The sequence below is a fragment of the Tursiops truncatus genome, chromosome 4 (assembly GCF_011762595.2).
Source record: "Tursiops truncatus isolate mTurTru1 chromosome 4, mTurTru1.mat.Y, whole genome shotgun sequence".
NCBI lineage: Eukaryota > Metazoa > Chordata > Mammalia > Artiodactyla > Delphinidae > Tursiops > Tursiops truncatus.
This window is the reverse complement of record NC_047037.1, coordinates 82,876,914-82,894,666: the sequence shown is the minus strand read 5'-3', so window position 1 is coordinate 82,894,666 and position 17,753 is coordinate 82,876,914. Positions and strand designations below refer to the sequence as shown.

At 38.1% G+C, this 17,753-nt stretch overlaps 1 protein-coding gene and 1 long non-coding RNA gene across 9 annotated transcripts in view; one reads left to right on the top strand and one right to left on the bottom strand.

Moving 5' to 3' along the window:
• Window positions 1-4,928, bottom strand: part of ZBTB20 (zinc finger and BTB domain containing 20) — an 837,083-nt gene extending 832,155 nt beyond the window's left edge. For 2 of the 6 annotated variants that reach the window (XM_019922546.3, XM_073804216.1), the window contains exons 1-2: window positions 4,805-4,928; window positions 2,737-2,831 (exon numbers count right to left, since the gene is read on the bottom strand). The gene's annotated coding sequence lies outside the window, so the exon portion shown is untranslated. The remainder of the gene's footprint in view (window positions 1-2,736; window positions 2,832-4,804) is intronic. The other 4 variants (XR_012331524.1, XR_012331523.1, XR_012331521.1 and 1 more) reach the window with 4 other exon arrangements.
• Window positions 4,929-5,366: 438 nt separating this feature from the next.
• The window catches only part of LOC109547940 (uncharacterized), a 201,526-nt gene continuing 189,139 nt past the window's right edge, over window positions 5,367-17,753 (top strand). For 2 of the 3 annotated variants that reach the window (XR_004526401.2, XR_012331519.1), the window contains exons 1-2: window positions 5,370-6,613; window positions 12,247-12,357. This is a non-coding gene — a long non-coding RNA (uncharacterized lncRNA). Of the gene's footprint in view, window positions 6,614-12,246; window positions 12,358-17,753 lie in introns of all 3 variants that reach the window. The other variant, XR_012331520.1, reaches the window with a different exon arrangement.

Sequence of the window (17,753 nt, the reverse complement as noted above, 5' to 3'; positions counted from 1 at the left end):
GAATATGAAGGCCAAAACAAAATGACAATAAAATTCAAAACAAGTTTGTGGAAATTTTGGGCTAGTATATTAAACCTTTCTTTGTCTCCATCACTTGACAGATGGTTAGCCTTCATACAGTCTAGTATCTCTGGCAAAGAAATGACTGTGTCTAGCCAATAACACCCCAAATTTTGACTTAAAATGCACTGTACACATACTTACACTTACCCTAAAAATATGAATATTAATTAGTCTTTATTTTATTACTATAGAAATCTGACATGTCAAGATTTTATCTTTTACTCTATGAATACCCCTTTTGAAACTCTCAACTATCTTATTATGTGGATCCAGGGTTCTAACAGCTCTTCACTTTAGATTTCATTCATTTTATGTGCTGCTTAGTAATCATGCTTTAAAAAAACTTCCCAAAATAAATTTTAATCCAAATTATTACAAAATTTACAAAGATTTAATTATCTTGTATTTCTATGTTGCTCGGGGCAAAGGTTTGGTTAGTAACAGAGTATGTTAAACAAAATCACCTGGGAACTTTGAATGCCTTCCATGTCAACGAACACAAGGCAGGACTGGAATCATTTATCCAGTAATGAAATATGTCTTTATTCAAAAACTGATCATATATAAATACATACTTACATGCACATAAGGACACATTGATCAACCATCCTTACTAGAATTAGGAAAAGTTCTTAATTTTTAACATTCTATTAACCATTCTTCCACTTTGCTTTTTAAAAAAGATTTCAGCTAAAACAATATATTCTATTAGTTACAGTCTCTGCTTTTTGTCCTAAATCTTCCTATTTGTAGCTTTCAGACGCTGCCTGGTCTATACTTAATAGCCACAGGCAATCTCAAAGTTCTCTAAAGTGCATTAATATGTACCCTTTCTAGAAGAATTGATTATGCTACAAATTAGCATAGAGATCTAGTGTAGATATAGATTCAAGCTCTTTACAGCAGGGGATGGGAGGACTGTAGGTAGGAGGATTGTGTGTTAAAAAAAAAAAAAATCATGCTACTTAAGAACTGAACTCACACTTGACTAACAAAATAAAACTCACTGTGATAGAGAAAAATAACGAAAATAAGAACTTGTTATTTGAGAACTATGAGCTAGGTTTTGGAAAGGTGAGACACCCACTACTTGAAGCAACAAACTTTGCTTCAAAATCATATACTCCCTTAACCAGGCACCAAGTTTCCTTCAGTTAGAAACCTAGGATTTTTACACCTACAGACTAAATGATTAAAGTAATACTAAAATACTCTGTAATGTTCCTCTTGCATTACAAATGGTCTATTAAATCAGAGAAGTGCCAATCAAATGCTTTTGTAGTTTGAAAGGTTTAAATAACAAAGCATTTTTTGCAGGCCTCTCTTTCTCTTTTTAAAGTCACCTATAAATTAATTACAAATTTCCACCTTCTCTTGGTAAAACCACAACTGTAAAAGATTTAGGCACTTGATTTTTCAGACATATGCTTAAAACAAATTCTAACTAAACAAATTAAGATATTCTAGTTTATGTTTACCACAATTTGCTAACAAGACAAAAGCTCCACAGGAATTTTACAGTAAATTCCAAGACACAGAATTTTTTTTAATATAAAATAACATTTTATTTATTTCAAAGGCAAGCTTAAAATTACGAAAAAATAAAACCCCTATCTGTTAAAAAGACCTACTGAAACATATGGAGAATATTTCATGACAATAACAAAGGGTACAAATAATACAGTAAGCTCTTCCTTCCTTATCATTGGCAATTGGTAAAATCTCCCTGCCCCTCGAACTTCTCTAAGCTTTTTTAAATCATATTCCCCCAAATGAGAAAACAGCTAGGTTTTAAAGTTTCATCCAAAACTACCTTCTTCTAGCAATCTGAAGTAACCAAAGTGTATGCGACATTAGAATGTAAACTCCACATGGGTAGGTAATTTTATCTTTTGTTCACTCTTACATCCCAAGTATCTAGAACAGTGTCTAGAACAGTTTGATGAATTTAAAAATCCATTTCAGACAAAAAAAAATCACTTCAGAGAATAAATCAGAGCCCATCAAGCTCCACTTCTGTATTCCAAATGTTTTAAAGAATCTCTTCTTACCACTTATTCTAAGATATTTCAAATACTTTGTAATTAGTTTATAAATTTTAGATCCTTTATAGGAACTTAGTTGTATCTTTTATTGTTCTTCTAAAATGACCCAATTTTTTCTAGGAATTTCAATTTGGTTGGAAGGTCTTCTGAAGACTGACTACTGAGATAAAAGTAATTCATTTAAAATGGCTTTTTCCTTGGATTTTATTCCTATACCAAGTAGTCAAAGTCGTGTTAATTTGACAGCAAGAGCAATTGTATATGTATGGGTCTCAAAAACTTCCTGACTTTACTTAGGACACTGGCATCACATCAACTAGTCATTCTGAACAATACCCCTCCTCCCCTTCCACGCACACACACACCAAAATTACAACCCTCACATGTAAGTTGTTCTTTCCTCTAGTACTCCGCTTAAACTCATATTGTCTTTCAGTAGCTAGTTGCTAGTAGCGAATGTACACATTAACTATACCTGTATTTTCTTGGTATAGTAGTTATTTCAAAATACTGGCACCTTAAATGAACTAAACAAGTAAGTATAAAGAGTTCTTCCTAAAAATGGATAAAATTTGACAATTTTTAATCTTAAACTTCTTTCTTTAGTGTGTTAAAATTGGGACCTCACCATGAAAGGGCGTATTGCTTTGGAGGCTGGTAGCCAGTTAACTTGTCACCTGATCTTCATATGCAAAAGTTCTTTATTCCACTGGTCTGTGAGATCTGAAATCACAAAACCAAAAATACCCAACTGCTGGACTCACTGAGCAGATAATTATATTTCTAGAAAACTCACTTTTTTTCTTCTCCTCACTGTCTGAGCATGATGTATGCTCAAGGCTAAAGCCCTCCAAAATTGAGCTCAATGGAAATCACATCCCCAACCTTAAGAATTAAACCTTGAGCGCTAAGCAATGAGTAATATCAGCAATTCTTCAAGGACAATACCAAAAACTTCCTTGAGAGAAGACTACTTCCAAGAGGGCACAGTGAATGGTATTACCATGCACTATATGTGCATCAACTTTGATACATTCTGATTAAGAATGACAAAGAGCAAACATGGGCATTAAAAAAATGTAAATTGTTCTTGCTGTTGTTCTTTTCCAAGAAATACAGAAATGCAAATCGTAGCCAAAATTGGACTGGGGATGTGATGGGGTAGAACGGTGTATTTTAACGATTCCCAATCAATAGCAAAGGGTGCATGGGATTAGGAGCAACAGGTAAGAAAGTAAACCATTTATGAATTTGTCGATGGTAACGGATTATTCAATGTGTAAAGCTAGAGAATGTATTTACAAAACGGTCCTTATAATTCATGTTTTAAAACTTTCAATAGCAACAAAAATACTAACTTTAGAACAGAGCTTGCTTGAAAACACTGGGGGAATGAGTGGTCTCTTAATTTTCTTAGCTGAAATTCACACATGACCACGCAGTGAGAAAATTCCACTTGAGCAACATTTTGGTATTTTTAACGGTAAGAAGCAGTTAAGACAATTTTCACATGACTCGAAGATTCACAAATTCAACTTAGCTTGGGCCAATGCTGATGTGAGGACAGTACTTTACCCACGGGCTGCTTCCAAATTACTTCCTGCTTCATTCAGATTTTTACTGGAGAACTGTCATCCTGCTACTGACCCCATTCAACTGGGTTGGGTTAAGAGATCAGCGGATTACCGCGCTTGTTAGGGTAGCTGTACGCCATATTGTGTTTTTCGCGAATGTTTATCGTTTATGTGTGTGCCTAGCATATGTTTGTACAAGTGTTTATCAATACAACTTTTAGAAAATCCCTGCCTCCTGCCTCTTCAGCATCCTTAAAAAGGCTAACAGCTTTAGGAGGGCAGGGCGTGGGGCGTATGGTGGGAGAAGACCAGAAAGCCACACGGACAGTAATGCATTAAACAATGTAAAAGAGAGTGCATTTCTTTTAAACTTTCAAAAAGCTTCCAACCGTTTTCTCTCAGCTATGGAAAAAGCGTAAACATTTTTTAATGTTTCCAAAGGGGCCCAAAGGAGGAGAGAAAGAAGGAAAGCTGTCTTCCCTTCCCATGCCCCCTTCTCTACAGTCGTAGCAGCGAAGCAGGCGGCGGCCGGTAGCTCCGGCGTCTGGAGGGGCGTCCAGCGGCTCTGGGCCAGGACCCCTCCCGCCCCCCAGTTCTCTGAAGACGCTCCAGATACTGCTAGAGCCACGGCAAGCGGGGAAGGGCGAGGAGGGAGGGGGCGGAAGACAAGCGGGCGCCTCTAGTAGCTCCTGAGCCCCGGCTAGTCCCCCTCAGCTTCTCTTCTTGGTAGCGGCAGCTCCAGGCGCGGGGAGTAGAAAGAAGGCAGAAGACACGTTTCCAGCTGCGGGACGCCCCGCCCGATCCTGGAACCCAGGACCCTCCCGCGTTCCCTCCCTCCGCGCCGGGTCATGCGAGGCCACCGCCGCCGCCCGGCGCGAGGAGGGGCGCTCGGGGAAAGGGGCCGCCGGGGGGAGGGCACCCGGGGGAGGGGGCGCGCGCTCGGCCGGCCAACAGCCCGCGGGCTCGCCACTCTAACTCGCTCCCCCAACCCCACCCCGCGCCCCTCCTTTCCTGTCCCACCGCCCCCCACTCCAAGCGCCTCGCAGACGCCCCGTCCCCCACAGCACGCACACACCCCTCCCTCCAGCCCGCCCCACAACAAATTAGAGTTTTTGGCGTTACCTCCTCGCGCTCTTTAATCTTCTTTCCTCAACTCCTAAACTTCCCCCCGCCCCTACTTCTTCGGCAGAAGGCCCACATTGGGCGCCTCACGCCGCGAACCCTCTATCTTTTCCTGCTATTGGGTTGCCCCCACGCCACTCTTGGCTTCAGTGAGCCAATAAGAATGGGACGCCCCTCATGAGGTTGCCGCCCATAAACAAAATACACTCTTCCTCCTCCCCTCACCTGTCCCCGCCCCCATCTGCCTCTTCCCTCATCTCTACCAGCTTCGATTGGGCTAGAAGAGGCCCAATCCGCTATCTCAGACACCCATTGGAGCACTGAAACTTCGCTCAGAGAACTGTTAACAGGCGATTGGTCAGCAGTCTTTCCGCTCCCCCCCCTCACTCCGCCGCACCTTCGTCCACTCTGGAGAGGTCAGTCATATCTCGTTGTTCAGTGATCCGAGAGGTGGGAGGCTATTGGTTGAGAGGGCCCGTCAGACCGGACTAGAGTGAGTCGTGATTGGTCAACACAGACACGATCAGGTTTGGTTGTCTAACCTCCGCCGCGCCCACCTTTTTTCTCCAGGCCCCCGCCCCCTCCTAACTGCTTTTACTTTCTACGCATTTCTATTTCCTCCTTTATTTATTTATTTGTGATAAACTTAAATGACCTGGCGACGGAGGCGGGACTCGAGGCGAGGCCGAGGATGACGAGGGACGGCCGGGGGCCAATTGCCGAGGGGGCTGCCGGGTGAGGGGCAGCGGCGGTGGCCAGTGAGAGGCAGGTGTCTGGAGCGCGTTAGGCCTATGGAGTCGGGATGCCCCAGCGGAGGCGGCGGTTACCCGCTGTCTGGCGCGGCGACCTGGCGCGGGGAGCCGCGGGAGGGGAGGAGAGGGTGTCGCTGTCGCTGACGGCTGAGGCGGCAGGAGGGAACCTGGATCCCGGGCGGTGGGAGGGAAAGCGGGAGAGAGGGTCTGGCGAGGCGGCGGCGCTCAAGGCCACGCTGGGTCAGGCTTGGTTCTTGTGGAGCGGGGTGCAGGTTGCCAAGCCAGGAGGTCGGCAGAGGCCGCTGAAGCAATGCCAGTGCTCAACGGGAAAATGCGTTCGTTCAGGAGGTTTAGAAAAATGCTATGTAAAGCAGTTTGGAGTAAGCCGCCGTTAATATAAATGAGAATATTATTCTAACGGGAGAAACAGATTGTTTCATACTACTAAACGCCTGAAGTACCAGCGACCCAACCCAAGCCCACAAAATTCAATATCCTGAGGGCTAAAAGGAACAAATAAAGCAACACGGAAAATTAAATGCGGTTCAGATGCTTCAATAAAACCTCCATCCTCATCCATTTGTCACTCAACCTAGCACTCCTCAGAGCCAAATTCTTACCAAGTGTTGGTCCAGTACTCAGGCATGGGGGAAATAGACGAGGCTTAAAGCCGGCAGGAAGCTCAGGGAGGATTCCTAAAAAGGATTCCTAAAAAGGGCTAAGAGGGGAAGGAAGAAAAAAAATCGCTTTTCACTATACAAAAAAAAAAAAAAAAAACTGCCAAAATTAAAAGTTGCAGTATTGGGGGAACTCAGCAACAATTTGTCACAAAATAAGGGACTTTATTAAAAATACCATGCATACAAATAATATACTGGATTTGCAATTTGAAAACAATTTTTTTATAGGACATGTATTTGATGTATAGTTTCTAATAGACTCAAGTCCTCTAATTTTTATCCTAGCCTTCCTTGGGACATACAGCATGCCTTAAAGAAAAAATTTTTCATGAAACTTGTTAAAGATGGTTACGCAGATTTCATTCAGGACCACTGAGGTAGGTATAGATAGGATCATTGCAATTGAATTTTGCAGGGGGTAGAGAGATTGGGCTCAATTTCATATTAAGAGTGGGCAAGTGGGAACTTTAGCCAAGGAAAAAAGGTGAGGGTCAGTGGATGGAAAATTGCTAAGAGGAAGCATTAGGGGTAAGGGAGATTTTGGCTAAACCAACCTAGCAGGATTCTTGCTGAGGACAGGCCAGGGTGATCAGACATCACCTTGGGGATGGTGGAAAATGAGGAACCTGATCATATATCTAGGGTAATGGGGGTTGGGGGGAGTTCTTGTTAAAGCTGTATTTTGCAAGGAAGTGTACAAATGCCTGGCTTTGATTAGCGGTCTTTGGCAGAACCTAAGCAAAATAAATAGGCCCTGGTGGAAAAAAATGTACAAGGCCTTGACCTCATAAATAACATTAGATGTACCTTCTGAAGAATATATGTATGAAGGTCTTAGAATCCACAAAATTATTGCATCAGGTGTCAAATTTGAAGACCAGTAAAGTGTACAAATTTCTATTACATCTGGAAGCCAAAACATTTTAGAATTTATGTATAAATCTTAGCTACAACACGATGTAGTAACCGTAGTTTAAGTATTCCATACAGAATAATCAGCTTCACATGAGAAAGTTCAGTAAAACTTAACAAAGGTGTTTAAATAGTTTAATTCCACAACTTTAACGAGGTATAATAGCCACTTTCTAAGTACTACTTAATACTCATCCTTTTCAGCAAGTTTTTAAAGCTATTTTCAGTATATGGGCATGAGAGCTGTTAGGATTATAATGATAAGGCATTAGGAAAGCAACGTAAAATATTCTAATTCAATATTAGTGATCAGGTGAGGCCTTGGATGTTACTGCCCCTATTTAAGATGGTGATTATTTATACCAGTTCCCGTGATGTTAGAATCTGGGGTTAAAATGCTTCTGTCTATACAGAATGCCTCAATCTTTATATTTACATTACACATGCACAGACCTCAACCACCAGCCCACCCCACCCCCCAGATATACAAACATTCCAAAAGATGTAGCAAGAATTCCATATAATGTTAAATAGTTTTCCTATACACAAGCAATGACATAAAATGTAATGGAAAAAAATATCCCATTTTACAACTGTGAAAAATGCTATAAAACATTTTCAATGGTAACAATGAAACACTGTGTGATCTGTGTAGATTAAACTGTAAAATTGCTGTGGACGTCAACTAAGATTTACAAATGTCAAATTGCAAGTGACAGAAACCCAGTTCAAACCACCTTCACTAATTAAAAGAAAACCATTGGCTTGTGGTACTGCAATGATAGGGCTGTAGTTGGTCTCAGGCACAACTAGATCTGGGACTCAAGGAGGTCCCTGAGCCTTATGCTGAACATTTATTTTTTTTATCCTGTGCTTTTCTGGGGACTGTTCCTCCCAAAATCCAGTCATATGATTCAGATAGAACTACCAATTATAATGCCCACCTCCTGTTAGCAGGTTGAACACACCATCTAGTCCCTATAGGACCTGATACTGATTTTTATATATACTATGTAAACTAGAGATTCAGTTAATTTTATGTGTTTACTTATTAACTTTGTATCCAGACATCTTGGTGAACTCTTTTATTCATCATTTATCAGTTGACTCTCTTGATTTTATGTAGAAATTCATATCATCTAACAGTGATAGTTTTTTGTCTCTTTTCAGTGTTTGTAATATATTTTTCTTATTTTGTTGGCCAGACTGACAGCAAAATGTTGAATAGTAGTTACAGTAGTGTGCATCTTTGTCTTATTTCTGCATTTTTGATGTTGCACCTTGAATTTTGTTTCTTGCTGGAAGTTCTGTTAAAGAAGTTGCTCTATCATCACAGCTTCCAAAGCACTGCATTTCAAAAATCATGAATGAATATTGAATTTTATCAAATACCTTTTCTAAATGTATAAAATAATAATAATTATTTTTATTTATTCTGTTAATGTATTGAAGTATAATGATAGATTTACCTAGATAAATTTTCTTAATTTTATTACTATTCAGTAAATAATATGTTTAACTTACTATTATTTTTATTTTGGAATTTGCAAACTTCTGACATTAGTATTCATAAGTGGCATGGACCTTGTTGAACCTTTCATCCAATTTTGAAATTTTATTAGACTAGCTTCTTCAAATTAGTTGGGAAAATTTTGTCTTTTACCGTACTTATGGTTTTTTTCCTATTTTTAAAAAGGATAGGTCTTTATTTTCTCAATTCTGTAGTTTTTGTTTATTGTATCTTTCTACCTCTTCCTTAGTCATTTTGGTAATTTAAATTTTCTTACAAAAATATTTATTCTAGATTTTCAAGTTTATTTTTTAAATTTACATAATGTTACTTTTATCACATATTTTTAAAGTGTCCATAATTAGTGTCTATCCCAGCACCATATTTATTTCTTAGTGAACAGATTATTTTATTTGTTCATGTATTTATTTGTTTATATTATTGTGTTTGCAATTTACCTATTTAGTTTTTAAATTGTTTTAGCTACATACATCTGAATCATCTTCCTGCATAAGGGGAATGTTATAATTTTACCTTATCTATTACCGTGTAATAAACTATTCCAAAACTTAGTAACCTAAAACAACCACTCACTTATTTGCTCCTGATTATGTGAATTAGCAATTTGGGCTCTACAGCTCTATGTTTGGGGCTTTGCTCCAGATCACACAAATGTCAAAAGTTCCACTTGTTTCCCCCTTATCCTATTAGAGTCACTCTATGGTAAGCCTTCTCAGTACATGCACAGACTCAATAGATACTCCTCAGGAAAAAGTAGTTGGAAAACGCAGCTTACCCAGGAGAAGCTCTTCTCTCTCTAGTATTTTAATTCATGAGTTCCTCTTTGCATCCACAAGTCTCTGATGTTTTTAAAAATATAGTTTTTGTGATTTATCTCATGTTTTTCCTAGTGCAAGTGGGAGTTACGGCCTATTACTATCTTCTCCATCCTGTCTGGAGGCAGAAGTGAATTTTTAATTTCAGATATAGTATTTTTCAGTTGTAGAATTTCTGTTTGATTCCTTTCGATGAAGTTGTGTCTATGCTGAAATTTTCCATCTTTTCCTCTTATTCTAAACTTATTAAACATATTTATTGTAACATACTTGAGCAAAACTCCCACACCTGTGAGCTTGTATTTATTGTTGTTTTCCTTTCGTGTGACTCATTCATTCCTGTTTTTTAGCGAGGCTCATAATTTTTTACTGAATGCTGTATATTGTGATGAACAATTGTGGAGATTAAGCTGCTTCTGGGAGGCAGAGTGCAAACACAAACAGATCACCTTGATCCTTGTAAAGGTTGGTGTTAGTGTTTATTCAGGCAGGTCTGTTTCAGGCAGATTTATTACCAGAGGCATAGCCTTTCTGGGGTCTCAAATAAAAGTCTGGGTGTTATAGTTTCTCCTAGAGTTTCTCCTTTACTTTAGCAATCTCTGAACTCCATCCTCTGTCTCCCAAGCAAGGAATTTCTGCTCAACCATAGCCTCATAGTTACTATTTTGTTACTCTGTTGCATATCTAGCTTAAAAGTTCACAAATTCCTCAAGGGGAAATCAAACACAGAGTTTTAGACTGGCTTCTCTGTCACTCCTTCCTCTGAAATTTTGTCACTCAAGCTTCAGTCACTTCGGCAGAGTCAGACCCTATCCTCTGTTGCCTCTTCCCAATGAGCCTGTAGCTTTTTACTCAGACTCTGTTCCCTCACTTTGTGAATTAGAAATGCCTCAGAGAAGGGGCCACGTTGCCTTTAGAGCTCTCCTCTTTGTGCTTCCCTTCTCTCAGAAATCATAGCCCCTTAAACCCTGTCTGTATCAGCTGTCTTCAAATAAATGTTTTAAATATTTATATTTTATTTGAGTTTTATCATTGTTTCTGACACAGGATTAATCTAATATGAGCACTCCATTTTAACTAGAATTCCTGTGAATTAATATAAATCACTTCACCAAGCTGAGTATACAAACCCAGGCCACAAGTCTTTTAATACTCAAATGTTCCTAACCATTGTCAAATAGAGAAAGTATGACTTTCATCTAAACTCAGAATATCCTAATGATAAGTCTGAGATTTTCAGAGTTGCTTACTAAGTCCAAGGAATCATTTTTACTCATTGCATCATGACCAGAATATGTGATTTATTCACTAGGGAGGGTTTTTATTGATGCTGTTGCTTCGATCCAGTGTTGCTTTGAAAATTGATGGGTCTCTGTTTATGGTAGATAGTGTTTTAGCGTCTGATACATATGTCACTACAGCTGGTTCCTCTCTGATTTCTATAGTGTGGAAACCCCTTTCCCTGTGTCAGCGTCACAAGCGTGGGATTCAAATCTTATAGTGATTTTATTGTAGGGCTCTTTCAGAGAGAGAGAAAGGGAGTTTTCTCTTGGAAAGGTGGTGGCATCAGAAGGATTTCTTGCTTCAGCCATATGCTGAGCCATAACAAGCCCTTTCCTACAAACTTTGTGTCCTAATTCTCAAGTAAGAATGGAATTATTTCACTCATTGTCCTAAGGTCTGCTCCAGATTCTGTCACTGGTTAAATCACATTTTGGCTAAGGAAAAATTTATGATGATACCAAAGAGCAATCATTTAAATGAAATTTACCCAACAAGGTTCTCCCTTTCTGGGGCTCTGTGGTTCAGTGAATGCCTCAATTTTAACATGAGGACCACTTTTAGTGTTAAAGAATGTCCACAGATGTGGTTTATATTGGAAAGCTACTAGAGATGTATTAATTTCCTGGTGTGTTGTAACAAATTATCACAAACTTAGTGGCTTAAAACAACACAAATTTGTTATCTTACAGGTTTGGACATCAAAAGATCAAAATCAATCTCAGTGGGTTAAAATCAAGGTGTTGCAGGACCATTTCTAGTTTCTGGAAGCCACTGCATTCCTTAGCTTGTGGCCCCATCCTCCATCTTCAAAGTCAGTAGCATAGCATTTTCTAATTGCTCTCTCCCTAATTCTGTCTAACATCTTCTTTTTCTAACTGTCATTCCTTGCCTCCCTCTTATGAGCATCCTTGTGATTACACTGAGCTACCTGGATAATCCAGAATAATCTCCGCATCTCAAGAGCCTTAATCACATCTACAAAGTCTCTTTTGCTATGTAACACATTCACAGGTTCTGAGGTTTAAAATATGGACACCTCTGGGGGCAGAGGGGATGATTATTCATCCTACCACAGAAAGCTTCTTGCCACTTTCATCACTGTACTCTCAAATAAGCCCAAGGAATATAGGGCTCTAATTTTTAAAATTGAATTTAATATTCTAAACATAATTCCCTAGGTCTTAACAACAGTCCTTAAGCAGATCTTTCTTTTATAGAATTCCATAACCCGAGGATTAAACTGGTGAATTTCTATAGCTCAAGAATTTCAGGACTGTTTCCTAATGTGTAGCCCTTCAGAGGGTTAGGGTGGATTAGGTAGAGATGGCAAGTAGGGTTTCTACATTGCTAATTGTTTTTTAGAGAACAGGTTTAAAACCTGTTCTTTTAAAATATTTTGAAATTATGCAACAGGCATCAGTTTGGAAATAGCTCACTTTATCAGAGATCAATTACATATCTCTCACAGGGCAATGGAAAATGCAATGGCATCTAATCAAGAATCACAGCCAGGAAGCTAGAGTCAGAAGAAAGACCAAACTGCACCAAAGTTTCTTCTTCGTCTCCTTCCACAAATCCAGTAAGCCTTCTCTAATAGAGAGTTATTTTACTTTTTGTCTATTTGTAATTGGCAGAAAGAAACAAAAAGACCTTTGGTGACCTGTTTTTTTCTTGAAGAATATGATTTTTACATTATGACAGAGGTCTCCAGCTTTGTGAACCCTTCCAAAAGTGGATTATGCCTCTAGGTACAGAAATACTAACCCTCATCACCTGCTAGAGAAAATATAAGAGAAATTTGAGAGATTGGTTTATTTTTTACAAATCATGCATCCCTAAACTATTTGTGCAGAAAATTAATATGCCGTGTATTAAATCTCCAGAGAAGATTTGTTTAAAACCTCTTTTAGAAACTCCAGTGTTTCTTCAGCGTCTTAGAATTTTAATGTTTCCAGGTTTATGAAATGCACCTAAATGATATTCTAAATGCCAAGGACATTTTAAGTTTCAAAACAGGATGCCTTTCTGAGATTAAAATTTAAACAACTGTCCTCATAAAAATCATTGGAAAGGACAGAAGCCACAGAGGGAAATGACAATAAACTTTTAAGTTTGAAGACTGAACTGGTATTTTGAAAAAAAAAATGCCTATTTTCAGCGCCTTTTAAAGATATACAATAAATTTGGTTGTTCAAGAATATACAAGTATATTATGTTAACTTGATTTTCTTGGCCTATTTAGAGATCATAAATGCCAAAAAAATGTAAGGCTTTTTTTCCCTAGTTTTTTAACAAGTCATCATGAAAAATGTTTTCCTTGCCTTGTAATCTTATCATTTCCTTCAAGCCTTCATAGGCTATACACTTTGCAAATAATGTTCAAAATTGTGAGACTGCAGTGCTGTCATTTTGAATGAAAATTTTTCTTTGGATCCATACACATCTGTCATTATGGCCAGTACTGATAAGCTCACTATGGGGCAGAAGGCTGGCTTTGGAACAGGAGATTTAAAAATGTTCAAGGGTTTGACTGAAAGGCTAGTACTGTTGAAAGCATATAAGAACTAAACACTTGGAATAGGTGGTTATATTTTCCGGAAATTGGGATGATTTAGATTTGTGGGACAAGCAAAAGAGTGGTTCCTTATAAACAAAAGGTCTAGGAGCATATAATCACAGCCCTTGCTAGCTCTTTTATTTCCTGTCACTCCTCAGGCATTTTAGTGCTTCCCATTATCAGCAGTGTAAGAGAAGTGGTACATATGTCTGAAGTAAATTTGAGTACCTTCCTAGAGGAGCAGAAGACCAAGGGAAAGGGAAGGAAAGCCATTTAGACCTATTGCCTGATTCTCATTTTGAACACCTTGATTTACTTTAATCTATACATACTGGATCAGTGCTTGCTTTCCTTGTTGTCAATATTACCTACACTTCAAATTTAGAGATAATATAAAATTTGAATTTGGTAGGAATGCAAAGCATAAACCTTGAAAATTATTGCATTATGCATTGTTATTTGCATTTATATATGATGATTTAAATATGATTTATATATGGCTTAAATATTGTAGGAAAAGTCTTTTTCTCATTCTCCCCGAAGGCTAATAGAAGTTTGAACTCTAAACATTCAGTTCTTTATGTACTGAACATATGTTTATTGTGAACTTCCTAATTTTGCTAAATATTGAACACATAAATACAAATTAGTTATGGTCCCTACTCATAACTAATCACACAGTCTACTAAAAGAAACATGTTAATTCTGTTACAATCTAATAAGGGCCATGGTGGAGGTACATTTTAATACCTAACATTTATTGAATACTATAAACCTAGGAACTGTATGTTCAGTTGATTTTTCTAATAGTTTTATGAGTTAAGTACAGTTATTATCTCCAGTAATACAGATGAAGAATTGAGGCTTAGCAAGGTTAAAAGCATAGTGAATTCAAGGAGTGTCAAATAGTTTACTATGATTGACATCTATGTTACAGTTGAGGTATTCTTTATTGTGGGATAGAATTGACTCTTGAGATTTTTCTTTTTTTGGTAGACTGGTTGAAATATCATCTAATACAGCTATCCTATTTTTCAATCTCTATGTTAACCATCAAACTTATGGCCTGCTTGTCTGATTCCCCCCAGTGCTCTGCCCAGTTGTCAGAGCCTAAGGGTGATGGGGGTGGAGAAAGTCTTGGGAAGAAGGGGCCAAAACCTCTCTAACAATAACAGATGCAGAAAAGGATAAAAAACAACACCCAAAGAGATATTTCCAAAACAGTAACTGCAGAGAAAAGAATGAAACCATAGGGATGTCAAACCTCTTGTGTCATATTGGAAGTTTTAGCCCTTAGCACTGGAGCCCACCAGTGCTCTTGGCCTTGATCCACATAATCTTTCTTTATTCATGATGGTGTTGGAAGGAGAGGAAGCCTTAAACCTCCTTTGGAAACTGGAGTATAAAATAGTTAATAATCCTCCAATGGGGGCATGTAGAATGGGCATCTAACCAGCTATTGAGAGGGTGATGAAATTATCTAAACCATTTTTGAACTTTTTTGGTAAATTTTAGTCAGTACTGTCCTTTAAAGTAGCAAATTGGTTCTTTTGCCTGAATAATAAATTAAGATTTTCTGACCAATGGTCATATTATATTCAACTAAGTTCTTAAAGATCATGATATTTGCATTATTTCTGTTTTGTTTCCAAATCTGGTTCTTATAATGGCCTTTTCAATGGAGGAATAATCCAGTCTTGGAGACACTAAATTGTGCAAAACAAACACTACTGAATTAGTCAGGACTCTACATTTGCAAGTAGAAGAAACCCAACTCAAATTATTTTAAATGATAAATTATACTATATTAGCTTCCATGTGAAGATAGTACCTCATTGCTATTACCAGAAAACAGTCTCTCCTGTTCTTTCCTGGATTTTTTTCTTCACTTTGGCTTTATTCTCAGGTGGGCTATCTCTATGTAATGGCAAAGATGGTAATGAGAACTTCAGGCATACATGATCTTCAGCACAAACTGGTTTAAATAATAAATGTACTGGCCCACATAATAGAAGTCCAGATGTAGTACAGTTTTGGATGTGGTTTGATCAAACTCTCTGGGATTCTCTTAGCCCATCTTTGTGTATTAGCTGTAGTTATAGTGGTCCTAGGCCTTACAGATGCCACATCATCAGAGTTTTTCCCTAAATTATTGGACAGAAGTTCTGAATTTCATTCTGTGAGGGCCAACTAAAGTCATCGCCCATTCTGGAACCAGTATCTAGAGCAAGAGATTTAGAAACTCTATTGATTGGCTTATATTAATCAGGATCCACTTCTGGAGTTGTATCAGTCTAACTCAAACACCTGTTACATAATGGGTGGCAGGTAAGATGGATACTGAAAAAGGTTAATAACCAAAACCACGGAATGCTTATTTCTGTAAAGTCCTGGGGGAGCGTTCCATTGACTGACACAAGCCTCAGGTTTATGTAGGCCCCACTGGATTAAAAGTAGAGAATGAGTGGGTCTCCATATGGCAGAGAGGAGTTTGGGGAGCTCTAGGTACTATACTAAAATATACTTTTGTACTATTTGTACTATACTTTTTAGATCACATCTCCAATTGCTCTATTTTATATTCTGCATGGAGATTAATCTTGTCTACTACCATGGACACACAGACTAGAAAAATTATATTTTAGATTTCTTGAACACTAACAGCTGAATTTTTATTTAGAGTATGAAAAGATTAGATAATATTTTCCAATGAGTGGAAAAAATTGAGATTTACAGCACTTCTTGCATAGAAGGAAGCAATATTTGTTTTTCTGGAAATGAAAGCTGCAAGAAAGTAAATCATGTTTTAGGAGAAATTGGTAGAAAAAGACAGTTTCTCCGTATCCTTTCATAAAACGTGAGAATTAGCATGGCTTTCAAAGAAATGCAGTGGTGGCTGATACAGGAACTTAATTCTAATGAAAGGACACACAATAGTCTTTGGTATTAGGAAGAATATTTATGCAATTTTTTCTTAATTAGAAAAATATAGTACAACTAATTTGATCCTGCATACATTTTAAAAAATAGATTATTGCCTTTCTTGCATCTTTATTGGTACCTTTAAAGTTAAAGTTGAAGCTTTAAAATTTTGTAAAAGTTTCAGATTCAAGTATAGACTTCCAAGGAAGGACCAAAGTTATGAGATGTAATTTAAGAATATTGCTAAGTAAAATACTTCCAAGGTACCCTGTCTTTGATTTATCTTTTCTATTAAAGATTAATACTTTGAAATGTCAAACATCACAGACTTGAGAAAAACTTCAGCCTTGTAGAGTTACTCTGTATACTTATATATAATGAGCCTCTAGCGTGCTGTCAGAATGCAGTGTGGAGCTGAAGCCTGAGAGATAATATCCCACCTCCCCTGCTTCTATGCCCCAAGGTGGGTGTGGTTAGTGGTGAGGCATTCAAACAGCTGACAATATACATAGCTGATATTTTCTGGCCCACTTTCATTTGTCACTCTGCCTCTCCATAGTTATTTTTTCACCTTCAGGTATGATTTTTATTTGTGCAGAGAACTGAGAAATGAAAAGTTTTTCCAGCAGACATTCAGTGCTGTGAATACACAGCAGTGGTTTAAGAAAGTTGCTGGTTGATTCTTCATTTCTAGTGGTGGTAAATTAAATGCAGGAGAAAACAATAGATTAGATAAACTGTTCTTTCTGCTATCTGGAAGAAGTTGTATAGGACACCCCATATCTGAAAGAAAGAATTCAGCTGTCATTATTGAAAATAGCAAATATATTTGGGATATATTTGCATTATTGAAAATAACAAATATATTTGGGATAATTTAAAAATTAGTTTTAGAAAGAATATCGGGATTAGATGTCACTCCAATTTAATATGTTCTCCCTGAGGATGTCAGTGTGTGAACACTGTGCCAGCTCCTTGGGGAAGATACATAATACCTCTACCTTCAAAGAGCTGATGGTCTCAGTAACTAGAAAGGCACACATGCAGCTTGCAATGAAAGACGCAAGACAGCATATAATAAATGGATAGTGTTTTAGTCAGTTATTTTCATGTCCAGTCAAAAAAGACTCCCTGGGGGTTTTCATTAGAATTTATGTGATAAAAAGAGAGGTGACATCTCATGGAGCTCCAGGATAAAAATCCATGCCATGGCAATATAGGAAGGTGAAATGCTAGAAACTTTCTGGATTCGAGGCAGCTAGTAGGACCCCTGCACAAATGCTCTTCCATTAGTGTGATATGACTACTTGCTAGGTATATTTTTTTTCTCTGTCTTCCTCTCTGCTGTCCTCTCTTCTAGAGTTCAAATTCAAATTCCTGAGAGAGAATCTGTTCGACTTAACTAATTTTGCTGAGCTTTTCTTGCCCAGCAATGGCCAGTAGGTAGATAGACTGTTTGTTGGGGCTGGGGAGAGGAAGAGTGGTCTGTGATGAAG